Genomic DNA, 20,390 nt, shown 5'->3' with positions numbered 1-20,390 from the left:
TGGTCAACACCATGTTGCACATGCTTCAGAACGAGTTGGACAGAGGTTCTAAGATCATATACCTAGATGCTATGGAGGCAAGAGTCTGATATTAGAAAGACACCATCAAGAAGTTTGGGGACATCATCATGCAATACCAATATTGGCATCAGTATGTGACCGAGAAGCATCAAGTGGAGGTTGCTGAGTTGGTCTTTCCACTGATCAGGTGCTCATGTCCTAAGTGTCGTAAAATTCTCAAAATTTAAAGTGCTTAGAACTGGTTCAAAGTTGAATTACTGGAAAGTGCTCGTCTTCCCGATTCCGGCGCTGCAAACGGTTCGAAAAACGGTCGCCGTATGAGGAAGTTATGGCAAAAAAAAAAATTTGTCCATAACATTAGAAATTTTAATTTTTCAAAAAAAAAATTAAAAAGGAATATTCCGCCTGGCACGAAATCCGAGGCAACCACCAAACATTAAATTTAACTGCAGTTAAGTTGGCGGAATTTTGGCAGGAGCGCCAAATTTGGCGGACCCACCATAATTGGTGGAGCTATCTAGAGTTAACTAAAGTTAGCTGGAGTTTTTCTAGGGAAAAACTGGAGAAACTTTAAATGGCCATAACTTTGGCTAGGAAAGTTGGTTTTGGACGAATTTTTTTTTATTTTGGGTATTTTCAACCTTATGAAGCCATTGGTGTAGGTCTTATAGCCATCTGAGGTCATTTGCAGAGGTTTTGGAGCCGTGAAAGTTCCAGGAGCCATAAGGGCCAAATCAGTTTGGGAGCTGCATTGGGAATTGTGCAGCCAGTGAATGTGGAACGAAGGTCATTCCTGAAGTTTTCCAGCCTTCTGAATCCATTTCTACAGCTTTTTTTTCCTTCTGAGACATTCTTCTCACTGTTTAGCTTCAGGGAAGCTTTCAGGGCCACTAGGGCCATTTCAGGGATTGAGCTGTTTGGGGGCTCTGTTCATCCGTTTTTGGTGATTCAAAAGCCTATGTCTGCTATTTTTGACCTTCTGAGTCTAATGGCAGAGGTTTCAGAACCAATTGAGGTCATCTTCACCTCGAAATTCTCCACGCAAGTTTAAAGGGCCACCAGGGCCAATTGGGGAAAGTACTGTATAAGGTACAAAATTCACTGTTTAGTGTTTGGGAAAGAGCATGTTGGGCTAATTCCTATCTTCTGATTCTGTATTTACAGTCAGATCTGTTCTTTGAGACACCCATATTCTTGTATTATCCTTTGTAGCAATTTTAATACAAGAGGACAAGCCTAGTTGGAGAGGCTTGGTCTAGCAGATGTAGCCCAGAGGGGGGGTGAACTGCTTTATCATTTTGATGTCTTTATTTGCTGAAGATGATATGCTAAACAAAACTGATATAAAGTATTAACAACAAATAAATATAACTTTCATACACACATAATCGCTTATTCAGCTACAGAAAGTTACTTGTCTTATTCCGCAAGACCTTAACCTTCAAGTATGTGTATGTCAAAGACTTCTAAGTGTTTACTTTGTTATTTCTTTAGGCAGAGCCTGTAGAGGGCCAGGTAGCCTCTGGAACTCATCCTCTTTTTAGAGGTGACATGTCCGGTGAATGCCCCTACAGTCTATCTCTGTATAAGAAATAAGAAGTTTATACATTTTTAGAGGTCATTTGGAGTGTCTAGCTCACAGTTGAAATTATTGGAAATGGATACCTTGCACCCTTAAACAAGTACATTCCGTTTTCAGATCATCCACAAACTTTGGAATCATAGTGTTTTGTCTTATTAGGCTATCTCTAGCCTATTTTGTCTCACATGGGTACATATGGAAAATGTAATATTATTTGTGAAAATGTTGTAAGTGAAATTCCAAGTGTCATTAATGGAATGTGGAAGGCCATCATGTTATGTAATGAGTTATTTATAAAGAAGTTGAAGAGTCATGAGAGCACTCAAAGAATCACAAAGGGGAATGTCAAGGGTCACCCCACCCTTTGTTATAAATAGAACCTCATAACTCATAGAACAAGCTTTTGGCTAGGCTTAAAAAAGGCTTGGGAGTATTGTGACGAGCCTTGGCTTCTCCACATCGTAGAGCGAGTATACTTCTTTGGAGAGTAGATGTTCTTGACTGTAATGCTCCACTACTAGGGCTAGTGGTTGTCAATGGTGTATGTACGGATGGAACTTTCACTTATAATAATAATATCACAACCAACATGCTTTCATGCATATGTTGTTATTGTAGTTGGACTATTCTGGTTGCTTTAACAATGTATGTTGTTTAACTTACGCATTTTCTTATGAACTACTGTACAACAATTGTATGAATCTGGTTGGATGCGTGTTGTTGGATTAACCCATCACTTTAACTTGTGGACTATTCTGTATCTTAGCTTGTGATATCATTCTGCTCATGTGTTCCTTTCAAGCTACGTACTATTACAAGCTTCTAAGGGGTGCACTTCCTTTTCCCCTTCACGTCTTAGAACTTTCATGCATCGCACATGACTCTCCCCAGGGTCACACACTTGCTCTCACCCAAATTTATCATAGTTACCTCTGCGCACTACCATGGTCAAGCCATTACACTACTGCCCACTGTTGGGACTCCTACTTCAAACAGTTTGAGGTTTAGTTGGGACTTCTTATCAGGGAGATCCCCTGAATGTTGGTGGGTCCAACACCGTCAATATCACATTATATTTAATCAATTCAACCATATACATTATGTTTAGTCAATTCAACCATAGAAACAAAGCATACAAAAAGACATAGGACCATCAAACATATCCATACAAATGCCCAACACAAACATATCCATAATTATTTTTTACCTTTATAGGCTACATGGATTCAACCCCATATTTTCTACAACTAATTATGTATCTAAATATAACATCAAACTAAGATGGCTCTAGGCTAGTTTAATTTCTCCGTTAAATAGGTTATATTCCACATGAATACCATGGGTCTTTTTTTATTTTATTTTTATTTAATTTCCATATGGTTATTTGTATTTGGTTATTTTGTTATTTTATTTTTACCCAGTTAAAATGTTTACATTAGGTTACATTAAGCTTTTTTTTTTCTTAGGAAAAAATCACTAGTATTGTATTATGTAAATAGAAACCAATACATCTCTCATAAATTTTTCAAAATAAGCCTCCAACACAAGGGATTTCCCATCATTATCCAAGCCAATTGTCTCAATATAACTAAGTTCCCCTACTGCCTAGAACTAAAACAATATATCAAAACAAGTTACAAAATAGTCTTCTCTAAATTCATCTTTATAAGACAGATAAAACATAACCAACATAACCTATAGGAGTGGAATCAAGCCCTCTTCCTTAATTATATTGTCCTCCATGTACCTGTAATTCATAACTCCAACAACATCATTTAGACCTTCTTTTGACAACTTATGTACAACCGTGTTAGACCCGCGGAAGATGTTGGAATGATATATTTTGAAAAGACATCTTTAGTGATCTGATATGACAATAAGTTAAATATCTCTATTATATTTTAATTTTAATTTTATTTTGACAAAGTCAAAATGTTTACATATTACATTATTTTACTATACACATCTCTAATATACTTGGCTGGAGAACATCTCTAAATCCAATAAAAAATAATTAATTATTTTTATATCGTGTTTATACATTACATTATATCTATTTTTAATAAAAAATTTAAATGTTAAACATTTATTTTAAAACATCTACCCCATATTATATTGTAAAGCGTCTCACAGTGTAAAAATGTAAATACTCTACTCTTCTAAATTACTATACAATAATGTCCACAGGGCTTTAGATTGACGATGAATGGGTACACTATTAAGGCACTCCTTGCGATAGGTCATTAGTTCAAATCCCCCGTGTGTGCTTGCTTACCAAAAAAAATTACTATACAATAACTGAATAAATACAACGTATCTAACAACTCCAAACCCTTAAACAAAAATATAAAATACCTTAGTAAGGAACAACGGATTAGTTCAAATCCTTGCTTCTTTAGCGTAATTTGATTTTAATACTGTTACAAATAATGTTTTATTGGAAAGAAGCAGAGCACAAGATTTTGGGGATGTTCCATCTTCTATGGTGTGTAGATTTAATTTCTGCAATTGTATAGCGATTGAAAATGATCCATACTGTATTAGCTATTTAGAAAAATAATGAAACACCTTAATAACTTCCGACCTTAGCTCAGTTGGTAGAGCGGAGGACTGTAGTCGGACATAAAATCCTGAAGATATCCTTAGGTCGCTGGTTCGAATCCGGCAGGTCGGAAAGTCTTCTTATTAGACTTTTTCCTATGAAATTAGTAATTTGTGGACTTATTCATCTCGACTTACGGTAATCTAATGTGAAATGTAGATAGAGATTAAATGAACCTGTGGTGTGAAATTACAAGTCACTACTATTTTCCTGGTAAAATTCTTTTTTCTTTTCTGTCTCAGCACAGTTTCTTATAAAACATAAAATAGAAATGACAAATCCATGTCAACAGCCCGTCTAGCTCAGTTGGTAGAGCGCAAGGCTCTTAACCTTGTGGTCGTGGGTTCGAGCCCCACGGTGGGCGCACTGCTCTCATTTTAACCGTTTTAAAACGTTTTTAATGCTTTCGTATTGTTTAGAGATATGTTACTTCAAACAGAGAGTGGAGAAAACATCGATTGTCATCTCCAGTTCCTTCTACGTTTGTTCATGGTTCAGATAGGCACTGCAATTTCTGCAACCAACGATAAATTTCCATGGAATAAAATTTCATTGGTCTCCGAAAATACAGATGATCTAATGGATAAATTATTTCACTGGTCTCCGAAAATACAGATGACCTAATGGATAAATTTCCATGAGACCGTTTTGACAAATAATTTCAAGGGAATCCCCTGCATTAAGGAGAAGGGGAACTACGCCATTATTCATGTGTACATACATGGTCGCTTATTTTCGATCGTTGGGGGACTGCTTTTGGCCTTTGAAAAAGGCATCACGGACGCGAGGAAGAAGCATTTGCTACCAGGTCCAAGGGATATTAGGGTTTGGAGAAATGGTCGAGTTATGGGAATCCATTTCAATAGAAGCCATTCCGGTATAATTGTGGCAATACACTTAAAAGAGGCTCAAGAATAATAAGCTTTGATGTGGGGAAGTCTTCTTGTTCTATCTGATGAAGGTGGGAACTTTAATTCCTCAATTCGGGGTGTTGGGTTTCACTCTAAAGATTCGATGATGGGAAAGGTCACTTTTGCAGGGATTGTGGATGGAAAAGGTAGCTTTATAGATGGAGATCCAAGCAATTCGTTGACTTTTAGCTACCAGCTCCAATATTGTCTTACCTAGAAGCCCTGCATTTTACCAGGCCTATCAACTTTGATTGAAAGCATTGCAAGAAAAAGAAATGGAGAATTCTCCTTTCGTGGGTTAGTTTGATGACTACTCTAAATTGGAAATATATATTTGACGAGGAGAAGGAAACCCTGATAGATGAAAATATAAGCAATATCAATATGAGGAGCACTAGCTTTCTGTCCATTGTCTTTAGCATTTCCAATGGTAGTTTTGTCCCTAGTCTAACAAAGTGAGCATTTCCAAGGTAGTTCGGTTGAAAGGTTTAATTAATTGAATTGAATTGAAGAATTTTAATGATGTTCACCAAACCAAAATCGTTTAAAGGATTCAGATATCTAATTAACAAAACACCTTACAATCAAGTTTCTTTCCATAACAACTCTTTTGGCGTGAATCATGATAAAAAAAGTTTGCCATCTTGTGAAGTTCTCTTTCCACAAATATCTCACATACATTGTCCACTTTCAGGTGGCTTTCGAACTGACTACGAATGTACTTATAGGCATGACACTCTATGATGAAGGGCAGTTTGCCATCTTGTGAAGTTCTCTTTCCACAAATAGCTCACATACATTGTCCACTTTCAGGTGGCTTTCGAACTGACTAAGAATGTCTTTATAGGCATGACACTCCATGATGAAGTGCCATTCAGTTTCAACCACTCCCTCCTCACAAAAGACACAAGTTCTTTCTTCCCACTCTTCCTTGGGAACTACCCATCTACCTATTTCGCATCTAAGATGATGAGATCTGGTACTTAGCTGCGCTATCAAAATCTTAGTCTTTCCCTTGATTGTGGCACTCAAATAGGTCTTTTCATTATGCGACCATGTTAGGTTGAAATTATTGACATATATCATTTTTTAACTGCCAACCTATTTACCCAATTTTTTATTTCCACTTTAGAATTAAGACAGTCTGGCCAATTGATTCTCATTTTTCCATCCACTTGTCATTCTGCTTCCTCCAAGTTTTCTTCCTATGCTTTAACTCTTTTGCCACATTCAACTTGGACCACCAGTGTGCGTTCATTCATGCCATCCACCCTTTTTAAATACGTTAACAAACGAATGATTGCTAAAGCTTCCATAAAAAATAAACCAACTTCAGCGAGCAAGATCTCATATAAGACAGTGGTTAGAAAACATTAAAATTTCAGAATTTCTAACTTTAAAAATATTATTTTTTATGTGATTACTCATTATTTGTAAGATTTACTCAGAAAGGATGACTTTCTGAAGTGCAGATTTACTTTGAAAAGATCAGAAAGGTATCAAAAGAATTAAGCTCCTCAACCAACTGAGCTACTAGTCAGGGCCATGATTGCTCATTAATGAAAGGTGTAGAGTAGATTGAAAGAGATGTTCACCTACGGATTCAGTGTCTCTATTGCATGGCAGATTTACAGGTTAATTTAATGGATTATTTCATGACACAAACTTCACGCCTACAACCCATATCATCCTATGCTGGCACTTGTTGCAGGCTAAATGGGGACCTCTGTTTCAGAAGAATCCTTTAATGGAGATGTTTGGAGGTTGGCCCTGTGTGATCAATCCTCTGGCATTTGATGGTTGGCATTCTCCCCTATACAATATTGACTGTGGTACTTGGGTTTTTATGGTCAGTGGTTCATTTTTCCTATTTTCCCTCCATGAAAGCACTTCCTTGCAAACCCAAGTTACCAAAAGTTAAACGATTGGATAAGTTTTGCACATCTGGTATTGTACTCTAATTTTATGTTACTGTAGAAGAAAGGAAGAAGGGATTTGGAGATCGAGGAGCTACAAATTCTTGTGCACAGATACACTGAATTGAAGAGCTAAAGTAACTTTCAATCATGTAAGTAACTATGCTGTGTTACCCCATATATCATGTAAGTCACTACGTTGTGTTACCACATATATATCAATTTCACACTATATTGTGGTGCCACAAATATATTAATTTCCATGATTAAAGTGAATTCCATTTTATTTAGTTTGAAAAATATTTTCAATATTTTATTAAAAAAATTATCCCGAACAATGAAAATATTCCAAACATCTTGATAATTTTATGTATTTAAAATTTTGGAAGCATTGTGGAAGAGAAAGGTCGTTGAATCAAATTTAAGAATGAAAAATTTTATGTATTTAAAATTTTGGAAGCATTGGGGAAGAGAAAGGGGTTGTTGAATCAAATTTAAGAATGAAAAAGTTTTTTTTGTTTTACATCTTTATTTTATAGGCATTCTATCAGTTTTGGGAGTCAGGAGCATTGTATAAGCTTTGGAAGTTATTAGCTATAGTGTACATGCTTTTATTTTAAACACTAATTTGTATGGCTTTTGTTTGTTTTCCAAATTACATGAAGATGAATGTTCCTTAGAATCAAGAATAACATCTTCTATCAAAATGTTGAAGGCTATTGTTTCAAAGGTAAAGATCTATGTATTTGTCATAAAATGCTTTTAAGTAATACCATTACACTTTCTTTAACCATAACGATAAGTTGTATTCATTGAAATTCTATGTTTGGGGCGCAACCTTATGTTAAAAAAGAACCAAAAGTTGGATCATAGATTGTTACAAAAAATTCTTCCCTAGATGTTGAAAAAGCTAGTTTGCAAAGACGACATACCTATCATATCTAGTAGTAAAACCTTTCCAAAAAACACCCAAAAGTCTAAATTTTTTTGTAAGCATACTAATTTATAGAGTTTGGTGGATCAACATCATCTTAAGCTTTTTTCTTCTCCAAAGTTGAGGTTGGGTCAATAAGGTCAAGGATTTTTGTCTTGGAAAAATTGGCCAAATTGCTAGAGGAGGAAGGGTCTAATTGCCTTTGGAAAAGGGTCAGTTGCAATTTGTAACATTTCCTCCCACCCTCTTGTCCTATCTCGGGTTGTGGGAGTTGTTACTTGTTTGCTTTGACATGATATCCAGGATCTGTTATGAAGATGGGCTTACAACAACCTCTTTTTTCAAAGTCTTCAAATCTAAAAAAAATTCCACCATTGCATTTAACTCGTCAAGAGCTTTCTAACGATATAAATTTCACCTCAATCCAACGTACAAATTGAAAAGTATGCCCATAAGAAGCTTGGGCTATTAAATTAGGCCACATTATCATAGATTTCAATGTGGCATCCATATGACCCCATTTGGCCCCCCTGTGGCACTACCACACCAACACAATGTGAGGTCCACAAAGTCCTCACACAAGGGTAGATTGGGTTACTCCACAATTATATCTGACCCACAGTACATCTAGCCTTTCAATTTTGTGTTAGCCCTCGCCACTGCCAAATCTCTAGATTCAAACAAATATGAGGTTAATATGACCTCAGAGACATTCGATCCTTTGCAAGACTGTTGGTCCATGCCAACCTAGAAACCCCAAATCTTGGATGCCACAACACTTCAACAAAGAAATCTGGCCCTGAACAAAATTCAGCCTTTTTAATGTTGTTGGTCATTGTCCACCTCTGGATCCCTGAATCTCGAATTCATCAACACTTAAATAGAGAAATTCGGCCCCAGATGAAATCTAGCCTTTGCAATGGTGTTGGCCATTGCCCCCCTCCGAATCTCCAGATCTCAAATGTAACAACACTTAAATAGGGAAATCTGGACTTTGCAATGGTGTTGGCCATCATCCACCTCTGGCTCTCGAATGCAACAATACTTAAATAGAGAAATTCGACCTTTGCAATGGTGTTGGCCATCGTCCACCTTTTGATCCTCGGATCTCTGGATTTCTTCATACGCACTAAGGCGAGAGGAAAAAGAGAAAGAGAGGGAATTTCTTGAGGCAAGGGGTGACAACCTAAACACCAAATTTCCTAAGAAACACAATCCAAGGCTAAGCCTTGACCTCAAACAAATAACGTGAGTCTACAACCCACTCTTAAGAAGTTTATCATGCACTTAACACTATGAGTTTATGAGTAAATATTTCGAGTTATAATCCAAATAACAACAAAAAAGAAACTTGCAAAGATTCAGAGCTTACAACAACTTTCTCAAGGAAAAAACCTACCAACACAGTCACGTAGACACTTAACTCCAAGAATATAAATAGTCTATAAATCATGATTATGGCAATAGCTCCATGGTGCTACTAGTCATTGAAACCACAATATCCAAAATAGTTATTAATGAGTGTAATAACAACCTTCAGTGATTCACACATGAATATGCAATATTATATTAACAATCATTAACAAAACAAGGTTATCATATCATGTGATCCAAATATGCACAACTTTATACATGTTTGAATATATATAAATGGCTGGCAACTAAAGGAGGTACTTCAACTATCCACCCAAACATAGGCCAACTACATTGCAATATCTCTTGCAACTGATCACCCATTAGCCGAACCCAAAGTTTGAGGGGATGCTTGCACAAGGTAAATTCACACCACTGGCTTTGTCAAACACCCAGGAGATGGAGATCCCTGACCCGGTGGTTTAACAACTGCTCTCTAGCAGTAAGCACTAGAATGACTCACTAACTCTCTGAGTTCAATCATAGGGCTTCGCCCAAATTCCAGATGGGGTATTGCTTAGTTCCAGGGGATTGAATCCATTGTGTAGGTGGTTTAACTACTATCCTTTCATAGCAAGCACTGGAGGGGTTTGCAACCATTATATAGGTGGTTTAACAACTCTTCCAACAAGCACCACAATGGTTTAGATTACCCTATCAAGTGGTTCATTTTCCAAACACCCAATGTTTTAATAGCTATTCAACAAGCACTAAGTGGTTCAATCACCCATCGAGCCTCCCACTGGCCATTTAGGCTTAGGCACATAGTCCATGGCATTTATACAAGAAAATGTAGGTAATTGCAATTCAATGACAATCCAGTCTAGTTCAATGTTTCAAATGGTCTTCCGACAACTCCTTGCTCTCCTTCTCTACAAGGCTTTCACCAAGTTGCTCCTCCGCAATCACTCTTCTTTCCATAGGCATGTTTATTTAGTTGTTTCTCTTCCATTTTTTATTTGCCAACCGCTTCCACATATCAAATTCTCTCTGCTCTCTCTCTCCTTGCCTCTCTATCTGTTGTGTTTTTTCTTTAAGTCAAAATTAATGAAGCCACATGTTCTCAAACAACAAGTAGATGTGTCCTCCAAAGGAGTTAACCCTCTCCTCAAGTGAAAAATAGGTAGAAAGATGATGAGTGAGGATGGAGCTCTAGGATCTTCAATGTTGTATATCAAGAGGATGCCCACACATGAAAAAGTTGTCCAAATATGCCTCAAATCGGATGTGACCAATGTCTTGGGATATGTGTACTACCACAAATACTATGAAATTTCCTCAACAATGTGACACCACATTAGCTATCATAGAATCATCTCAAGAGTCCAGGCCAAAACATGTCGAGTACATAGGCACCGCTTCCATACTTTACAAGCTAGATAGGAGTTATTCTAAGCAAGACACATAAATGAAATGCAAAAACCCAAGCAAGAATAGTTATAAATACAATACTTATACTTAACTCAACATAAAAGATGTCTTAATGTTGGAGATTGTTGAAGGATGTGATAGAAGTGAGCATGCTAATATCATTATCAAAATATGTTACATTTATGCAATGACCATGTTAGAGTTTTGCCTCTAGCATGAGAGAACGTGACACTAACTCCTTAGCAAGGACAAGAAGTGAACAAAATCAAGAGAAGAAAACAGGGGAGGTATTGACACTACTCGAGCACCATCAAAAACAAAAGATGGAAATGCCCATGCAAGGCAATAAAAGGCATCTAAAGTGGAAAAATTCATGAAATACCTATGAAGCTAAGAGGTAGCTATGCCCACAGGAAACTACTCAGGGTGTAAGTGATACCAAGACTGTTGAATCACCTACAAAGGCAAGATCTAGAAATACTAGCATCGACTTTAGAGAAACAACAATGAAGGCTACAAAAGGAAATGCTAGCATAAAAGAGACAAGGGGGTGAGTGGTGATGATGCTAGTGAAGTACCAATGAAGACAAAAATATCTCACATGAGTATGTAGCTCGTGAGAGAATGAGAAAAGGAAAAGAATTATATATAGAAAAAGGAAAGAAAAATTGTTGCAACACTGGGTAGTGCTTTCCAAGTCAAGATTAAAAGGTTAGAGGAAGGATATGTTGGATAGATGATTAAGCAATCCCATAGCTGCAATCTACAAGATGCAAAAAACAAAACCAACGTTCCAAGGAAGTTACAAGGAGGAAGAAGCATAGTGACTAGTCCTATCTAGGAAGAAGTATCTCAAGTCAGGCCCTACTCAAGACAATGACCTAGAGGGAATCAATCACTCGTGAGATGACCAAAAATAGAGAAGACAAAAAGAGAAAATATAGAGAGAGGTAAAAGGGAAAACAAATGCAAAATGATAATTCCCTCCATTACAATCAATGATTCATGGATGGGAGACTATGATGGCATGCACAAAATGCAAACATGGTAATGTCTTTGTCTAAGAAAGTTGTATACCTTCAATCATGCTTGGATCAAGTAGAGATAGAGCCAACACCAATTCCATGGAAAGGACAAAAAGTGATCAAAGGTGAGAGAAAAAAGCAAAAGAGATAACTACTTTTCTTAAACACAAACAAAGGCAAGAAGAAGAAATGTCAATGTGGAGCTAGAGGGGCAAGGGGCACTCAATGTTAGACAAACACCCACACAGGTAATAGATTATAACACCAACACACCATATACACCCCAATAATCGATATAAGCCAAAGCTACTAGAGTATTTGTAACCGATAAGATAACAAATAGAGGCAAATAAAAAGAAAATGGAAGAAGCAAATATGTATGTCAAGTTGAGAATGATGGGAGATGAGACAAACAATTTAAATGATTACAATTTTAAGACATCAACTAAACTATCATGTGAGTCACATGTGAATATAGAAATAAGACAACGATCAACAAACCTAAATAGCATGGCAATAGGATATTTTCTAGTTTATGAATATTCATGTTGAAATGTAATGTAAGATGGATATTGTAAGAGGACTATTATCACACAATCTTACACCTAAATGAAAAGCCCACACAAGGGTACTGTTGAAAAGCGTAACTAGGTTCGGTCTTCATAATGACATGTAATTATGATTTTATGGAATGAGATGTAAAGAAGAAAATAAAATTATTGTATTGACTTGCTTCATGGGTTTCATGAGCAAGAGATTTTGTTTTTGAGTCAAGACTCCCATTAAGAGTCTTTAGGAATTATTTGTCATCTAGTCATAAAATGATAGAATCGTTGTCATATAGCGAAATCATGTTACACTTTGTAAAAGGTCAAATTTGTCTATGTAAAGTATCTTCCAAGACCTTGTCACTTATCCTCTTCAAGTTGACCTTCAACGAAGGAATAAATTGCTAGAAGATGTCAACCTACCTACTTGAGATCATGTTAGCCTAAGGGACATGAGAAGAGGTGTATAAATATCCACACTCGGCCTCACTTAGGGGCAAGAAACTCGACTAGCATTCGATCAAGAAGAAGTGCGAAGAAGAGCCCAACAACAGAAGTGTAAAGAAAGGATAGGAAGGTTTCTTCTGGGTATAGCGAAGGAAGGTTTCTTTTGGGGATAACCATTGACAAAATTCTTTTGGGGTCAATGAAGGAAGGATTCTTCTAGGGTTTATCTTGGGTTATATACTCTCTCTAGTACGAATAAAGAAGAAACAAAGACATCATAAGAAGATCGAAGAAAGAATCTATTGTTGCATCAAGGAGACTAGGGTTTCTGTTCTAGGGTAAACTTAAGAGATCGATATTCTTTGGGTGACCAAGATAGAGACTGAGATTCTTTATAGCAGACCAGTGAAAGCCTAGACACCAAGATTCTCTAAGGGAAGTTGAGAAGAAGTAGAGTGAAGGATAGAGACCGAGTTTCTCTAGAGGAAGTCGAGGAGAGCAGTTCGAGATCAAGAAGGAAGTCGAGACAAGAAAGAGGAAGTGCATCAAGGTTAGTGACAAGGTTCTTGGGAGGATACTTGTGTCAAGGGTCTTTGTCATGGTCTTGGTATTCATCAATTGAAGATATATAAGAAGAATTTTGATTGGGTTATCCTCTCAAGAAGTGAGAGGTTTTGGCCCTAGTTGAATAGCCTACATACTGTGTCACTTGTCTTCTATTGTGCATTTGGTAATTGTCTTGATGAAAATAACATAATAATAATATAACAAAGAGAAGAATATAAGCTAAGAAGTAAAAGTATATCACAAGCAATTATCAAGCATAGAAATATTTTAACCATTCATGCCCTAGATTTCTCAATAGGTACAAGGATGAGTGTAACATCGAAATGTTACCATTGTCACCTAGGCAATTGTTTCTCTCTTTTTAGTGAAGGATAAGTGCAACAAAAGGGAGCTTCCTGTGATTGAATCTAGGATTCTAGTGCAAAGACAAAGAAAATCTATGATCACCTATGTTACTACCCAAATTACCACCAATTTATTATGATATGTGTGGTGAATTATTGTGGTTATTCAAATTAAATCCAATTATTTAAGTTAGATAGTTTTTTGGGGCTATTTTAGATGGTTTATTAAATGCCTATCCAATGTGATTTTTTTTCAAAACAATATAGATCTTAAATCTACTAAAGATTGTCATAAAACTTGCCTAAAAAAGAAGAAACTGCAACAATAAACAAGTAACGAACAACACCATGTTTCAACCACTCAATCAGATTTTTATGAGTGATTTCTAGGTTTAAAAGCATAAGTGAATCTAGAAATAAAGTAACGTGTTAATTTTGATTTTTTTATAACATGTAACAACCAATAGAATACAAATGTCGCATGCTATGGATAGAGAAATATAAACCAACAAGACAAATTTTACAAGCTATATAATTTTACAAGTCAAAAAATATACAAATGACAATGGCATGTAGGGTTTCTATGGTTGGAAACTCAAATGAAAACTATAAAAACTTAGATTTACCCTAAAACAAAAGTAAAAAAAAATGATTTTATTATTGAATAGATAAGAATAGACTATTGCCTACTATTTTTTTGGGGGCTTATTGGGTTAGTGAAGAATAATCTTAATAAAATGTAAGTGAACCTAGGGTTATAGTTAGAGATGTCCACTACAAACCTGAGCAAATGCTCCTAGTTCCATACAAAATTTAGGAGGATTCAAGGAGATGCTACATTGGAAATCTTCTAGTGACTTTGAAGAAGGGACCCATCAAAAAGAGAAGGAAGATGAAGCACCGCCAACACTAGAGAAGCACGACTAGAGCTACATCAATTCAGGATAAAATGAAACAAAGGTTCAATGAGACCACTAACTCATCAAGTTCATCCATCCAAAACCACTGATCCATGAGTATCCATCAATTTTCAAGCATACAAAAGACATGTTCCAAAAGATCTCTCAATAGACAACAATATCCATAAAGTACACAATAGTTTTCTTCAACAAGTTCTAGCAATGAATTACAATGAGAGGCGCTTCCCCTTTTATCATGAAGGAAACCTTCTCTCTCAATATAAATATAATATCCCCCTCGATCTACCCTAGAAAGATTACAAGAAAGTGACTTGTCATCCATAATGTAAAGTAGACTAAGAGAGTGAAGTATGCCAAATTTACACGAAACCCTCAAGGAGAGGAGCTCATCCCATAAAATATGAAGTCAACTAGGATCAAGAGAATCAATGTCCCTCCCAAAAAACATGGTGTGGTTTCCATCGTAGAAATAAATTCCCTCAAGCAAGCCAATGTCCAGCCTCAAAAGGTGGGGTGTCCACATATGTGAAGTGAAAAGGGGCCAAATAGGTCGACATCTCCTCCAAAAGTGCTCATAAGCTCAAGTTATAGATTTTTAAAGTAAGACTATATCCTCACAATCATGCAAGTGACCTCCAAAAAAGATGGAATGACCCTCTCTAACTTAAAATTAATGAAGCCACATGTTCTCAAACAACAAGTAGATGTGTCCTCCAAAGGGGTTGGCCATCTCCTTAAGTGTATAATAGCTAGAAAGATGATAAAAGACAAGGACGTTCAAGGATCTTGAACATGGCATGTCAAGAGTATGCCCATGCATGAAAAAGTTGCCCAAATGTGCCTTGAATGATGTGAATAGTGACTTGGGATATGTGTACTACCACAAGAACTATGAAATTGCATCAAGAAATGTGACGCCACGTGAACAATCATAGAATCATCTTGTAATATCCTCTTTAGGTAATTTTTAAGGATTTTGGAGACACTATAAATATTCATTTTAAATCACTCCTATGTATGCTAATTACCCTTAAATTCTACTTAGATACATTTCACCAAACACTTGGAAAGCATACATTTAACAAGTTGTTTATCATGCATTTGTACCAATACTATAATAATGATTGAGAATTTTCACAATAATACTACAAGGAGAATAAAATGAATTCCCACTTTATTAAGGAAATATTAGTGACGACATGCAACAAAAGGAACCTGGTGTTGTTTCATAATATTTGTTCGCCCAATTTATGGTTTTTGGTGTTCAAGGCACACTAAGGCTCAACTCGCAATATCAAGAAACATTGTGGCCTTGAACATGATAGTCTTAACCTGATACTTCACCCTATGAGTACATTGTACTTCAATCACCAAAGGTCATTTCTATTCCTTGCTAGTTCTCAGATTTGCCCCATAACCACCCAGTATAGATATGTGACTTGATCCTCAATAGGGATACAACCCACAATAGCCAATTCCAAATATACATTTTGAGTTCCCCAAAATCAAACTTTGAATTTTCCCTCGCATTAGAAAACACTAGGGCTAGGTCTCTAATGTGAATCGAATTGGGAATATCCAACCTTACTCACCCATATTATATTCGAACTAGCATTGCCTTGAACCTTCACCATCAAACGAGATGGAAATTTGGTCCTCTAAAACTAATTGTCTTAGTATACAATATTTAAGCCTAATGATTGTCCTTGGCCCTTCAGATATTAATTTTGTGAACCAACCTTAATGAAATGAACCTTGGCCCCATTTATCGACTCAAAGCCATGGAAGGGAAAGCACACCACATTCCCTTATGAACTTAGCCCCAAACAATTACTTTTAGCCCCTCAGATAATAGCAATTTAGCCCTTAAATAATTGGCAACCCGACAACTCCATAGATAGAGGATTGGACCTAGATGATGAAAATCGACCCCCTTACAAATTTATATATAGAGATACGAATATTGACTTCACTTAACAATTCAACCCTATAGATCTAATGGTGCCTCCTCAATCAAATGGAACCTCAGCCTCTGTGTATAATTATCTTTGCAATTTTATGATGAAACCCTTCTATTCCGCGACCCATGTATAATATTTATTTCTTTGCCATGTTTTTGAGCTACATCACTTGACTTGTTCCCAAATTGGAAATTTCCACGAGCATGTCCAACAATTTCTCAACTAAGCACTTATAAGAAGCCTAATGACTCCTCTTAATCCATAATTACTCCTAATTAAGCACCAATGAGGAATCTAGTTGATCCCTCCAAATGACTAGCTAGGGTGTATCTTGCAACATCAAAACTAGTTTTGATCCCTAGGGAGGATATTTTCACCCGCAAAGAAGATCTACACTCAAGGTTACAAACCCTCATGTAAAGCTCCAAGAGCCTCAGAAAAATAATTCACCAAATATCAATCACATCCCTTGAATGTGTTCCTCCTTTCCTTTTATTGAGATGTCTATACGAATACCACGAGTCACCTAAATTCCATGGGTCCTTTGAATAAAGTGACTTATTATTATTCTTTTTCCTAAGTCACCTTTTTAATTAATTCATCCATAATTTATTTTAATTTGTAGCCTATCAGAATGACTAAGATATTTAGTTGGTCTCTGCTACCATCATCCGTAAAAAGGGATATTACACTTCTCCAAGTGTCCCAAGATAAAATGTGTTGAATACATGAGAGGATGGGTCCACCATCCATGCTTAATTAGTGTTAAGAAAGAAGCATGCATGAAATAAATTAAATGCCAAAAACTAGGGAAAAATAGTTAGAAATACAATACTTATACTTAACAAAACAAAAGAGATGTCTTAACGTTGCAGCTTGCTAAGAATTTGAAAGATGAGAGCATGATAATCTCATTACCAAAATAATTTACATTCATACAATGATCATGTTATATTTTTACCTCTAAGAGGAGATAAGGTGACACTAACTCCTAAGCAATGACAAGAGGTAAATAAAATCAAGATGAGAAAACAAGGGAGAAATCAACATTACTCAAGCACCATTAAAAAAAAAAGGTGGAAATACCCATGAAAAACAATAAAGGGCATCTAAAGTGACAAAGTTCATGAAATACCTATGGATCTAAGAAGAATGTATGCCCACATGTAGCTACCTAGGGTGCAAGAGATATAAAGACTGTCAAAGCACAAATGAAGGAAAGATATAGAAATATTGGCACCATGATAGCTTAGCATGATATACACAAAGTATAAAGTGATAACAACGAAGGTTACAGTAGGAAATTCTAGCATGGAACAAAGAGGGGTTGAGTGGCGATGATGCTAATGATGTACCAATGAAAACAAAAATATATGACATGAGTATGTAGCTGACGAGAAAATGAGAAAAGAAGAATGGAAAAAAGGAAAAAAAATAGAGATAGAAAAAGGAAAGAAATTAGTTATGACACGAGGGTAGAACTAGCTAACTCAGGAAGTAAAATATTAGAAGAAGGATGTGTTAGATGGATGATTAAGCAATCCCCTAGTTGCATTCCATGGGATGAAACAAAACCAACATTTCAAGGATGCTACAATGACAAAGGAGCACGATGTTTAGTCCCATATAGGAAGAAGATTCTCAAGTCGGGCCCTAATCAAGACAATCACCTAGAGGGAATCAATCACTAGTGAGGTGACCAAAAATAGAGGAGACAAAAGGACAAAAGATAGAGAGATAAGAAAAATATTTATTTTTTTTGGAAAAGACCAATTCACACCATTGCCACGAATGATTCACAAGTGGGCGACTACTATGCCATGTAAAAAATGTGAATATGGTAATATCATTTTCTAAGCAAGAAACACACCATGAATGCTGATACTTTTGGCTTGACTCAAGTAGAAACAAAGGAAACACCAACCCCATAGAGAGGAAAAGAAGTGGCCAAAGGTCAGAGAAGAAATCAAAATAAGTAGCTACTTTGTTGAAGCACCAACAAAGGAATGAAGTAGCAATGTTAGCATGAAGCTAGAAAGGGAAAGGGGAACTCAATTTTAGAGAAACACCCACAATGTTAACATGTGGTAACACCAACACACCTTGAACACCTCGATAATCAATATAATTTGAAATTACTAGAGTATTTGTAAGTGATAAGATAACAAATAGAGGCAAAGAAAAAGAATATGAAAGAAGCAAATATGTTTTTCAAGTTGAGAATGATGGGAGAGGGGACAACGCATTTAACGACTTCAATATTTAGACAGCAACTAAAGTATCATATGTGAGTATAGAAATAAGACAGGGAGCAATAAGCATGAGTAGCATGGAGATAAAATATTTACTAGTTTATGAATATTCATGTTGAAATTTAATGTAAGATAGAGATTGCAAGATAATTTTTATTACACAATATTTCTCTCCAATGAAAATCCCTCACAAAGGTACAAGGATGAGTGTAACATCAAAATGTTACCACTCTCACCTGTTGGAATAAGGAATTGCTGAGAAGGGGGGTGAATCAGTAATTAAGAAACTCTTATTTTCTTTTTCTTACTATGCTTTCAATACCTTCTTATGTTCTTTAATTTGTGAGAGCATTCATTCACAAAATAGTGAATCAATAATATTTTAGAAACACATATTCAAATAAAAATTACATGAGCAGCACACATTTGACACAGTGTTTTTCACGTGGAAACCTAGAGGGAAAAAACCACCAATTTGTTGTTTGTTTTATGATGTAAATTAAGCACCCACTCAATTACATTTGTTTCTTTATGAGCACCCACTCACATGAAGCACTGATCCCCTTTGTTTAAAAAGCACCAACTTTCCAAGAGGCACCAACCTACCTTTGGTTAGCAACCACCAGCTTGCCAAGAGATGCCAACCTCTTTAGTATGTAGACACCAACATGCCCTTGCCACTGTTATGTTATTTCATACATTTTTCAAACTAAAAACAAAGACATACAATTATACAATTAAAATACCAATAAATGGTCGTCTACCGATTCAACTTCTGCACTCTACTTTCTATGCTCACTTGCAACATATCTCCTCTTACTACTCACAATAATACTTCCTCTACGCTCTACCTTCACTGTCAAGATATCTTCACTAACTTCTATCTAGAACTACCCTCACCATTCTCCACACAACACACTCGCTGCTCTTGTTGCACTATCAGACAAAGTCCTCTCAGGTGCTTCAACCTCTCTGTCACTATGCGCTTCACTCACAACTCAATACTCTCACACATTTTCTCAACTCCCCAATAGCTCAATGGAAGAGTTTTGTTCCTGTGCTGCACTGAGCTCAATGTTGTCTCTGTCACCATCCACACTGCCTGAGAGTGTACTCCTGGCATGACACTCCATTCTTCTGTTGCATCACTCTTTACAAATTTTGTCGCTGCATTAAAACATAAGAATGGGCTTTGTTCACTTCACCATCTCACTGTGTGACTCTCCATGTTGAGAATTTAATCTTAGTCCACCTGCACACTCTAGTGAGACTCCCCATGCCTACTCATGTCTCACAAAGCTCGATTGTTGTTGGGTGATTTAATTGCGAGTTAAATCCCTGTCATTAATTGTCAACCCGGGGTTCATAGAACTGACGAGGTATATCTATACTATATGTACTAGATGGTTATTTATCATAATAGATTAATCTAATGCAATTAAAACTAACTACAAAGTTAATTAAATCAATCCAATCCAAACCAAACCAAACATAAAGAAATTGAAATCACACTTGCATAAAGGAAATCACACTTGCTTGAAAATGAAATCACACTTGCATAAATGAAACCACACTT

At 36.3% G+C, this 20,390-nt stretch overlaps 2 non-coding genes across 2 annotated transcripts; both read left to right on the top strand.

Moving 5' to 3' along the window:
- The first annotated feature begins 4,182 nt into the window (after positions 1–4,182).
- TRNAY-GUA (transfer RNA tyrosine (anticodon GUA)) lies at positions 4,183–4,277 on the top strand. Its single transcript has 2 exons — positions 4,183–4,219; positions 4,242–4,277. It is a non-coding gene; the product is annotated as a tRNA-Tyr (tRNA).
- Positions 4,278–4,496: 219 nt separating this feature from the next.
- On the top strand, positions 4,497–4,569 carry TRNAK-CUU (transfer RNA lysine (anticodon CUU)). The gene has a single exon. It is a non-coding gene; the product is annotated as a tRNA-Lys (tRNA).
- Positions 4,570–20,390: the final 15,821 nt, after the last annotated feature.

Source organism: Pinus tabuliformis, chromosome 7 (assembly GCF_031772625.1).
Source record: "Pinus tabuliformis cultivar Carrire ecotype Pingquan chromosome 7, CPIR1, whole genome shotgun sequence".
Taxonomy (NCBI): domain Eukaryota; kingdom Viridiplantae; phylum Streptophyta; class Pinopsida; order Pinales; family Pinaceae; genus Pinus; species Pinus tabuliformis.
This window is presented reverse-complemented; position numbering and strand designations above follow the sequence as displayed.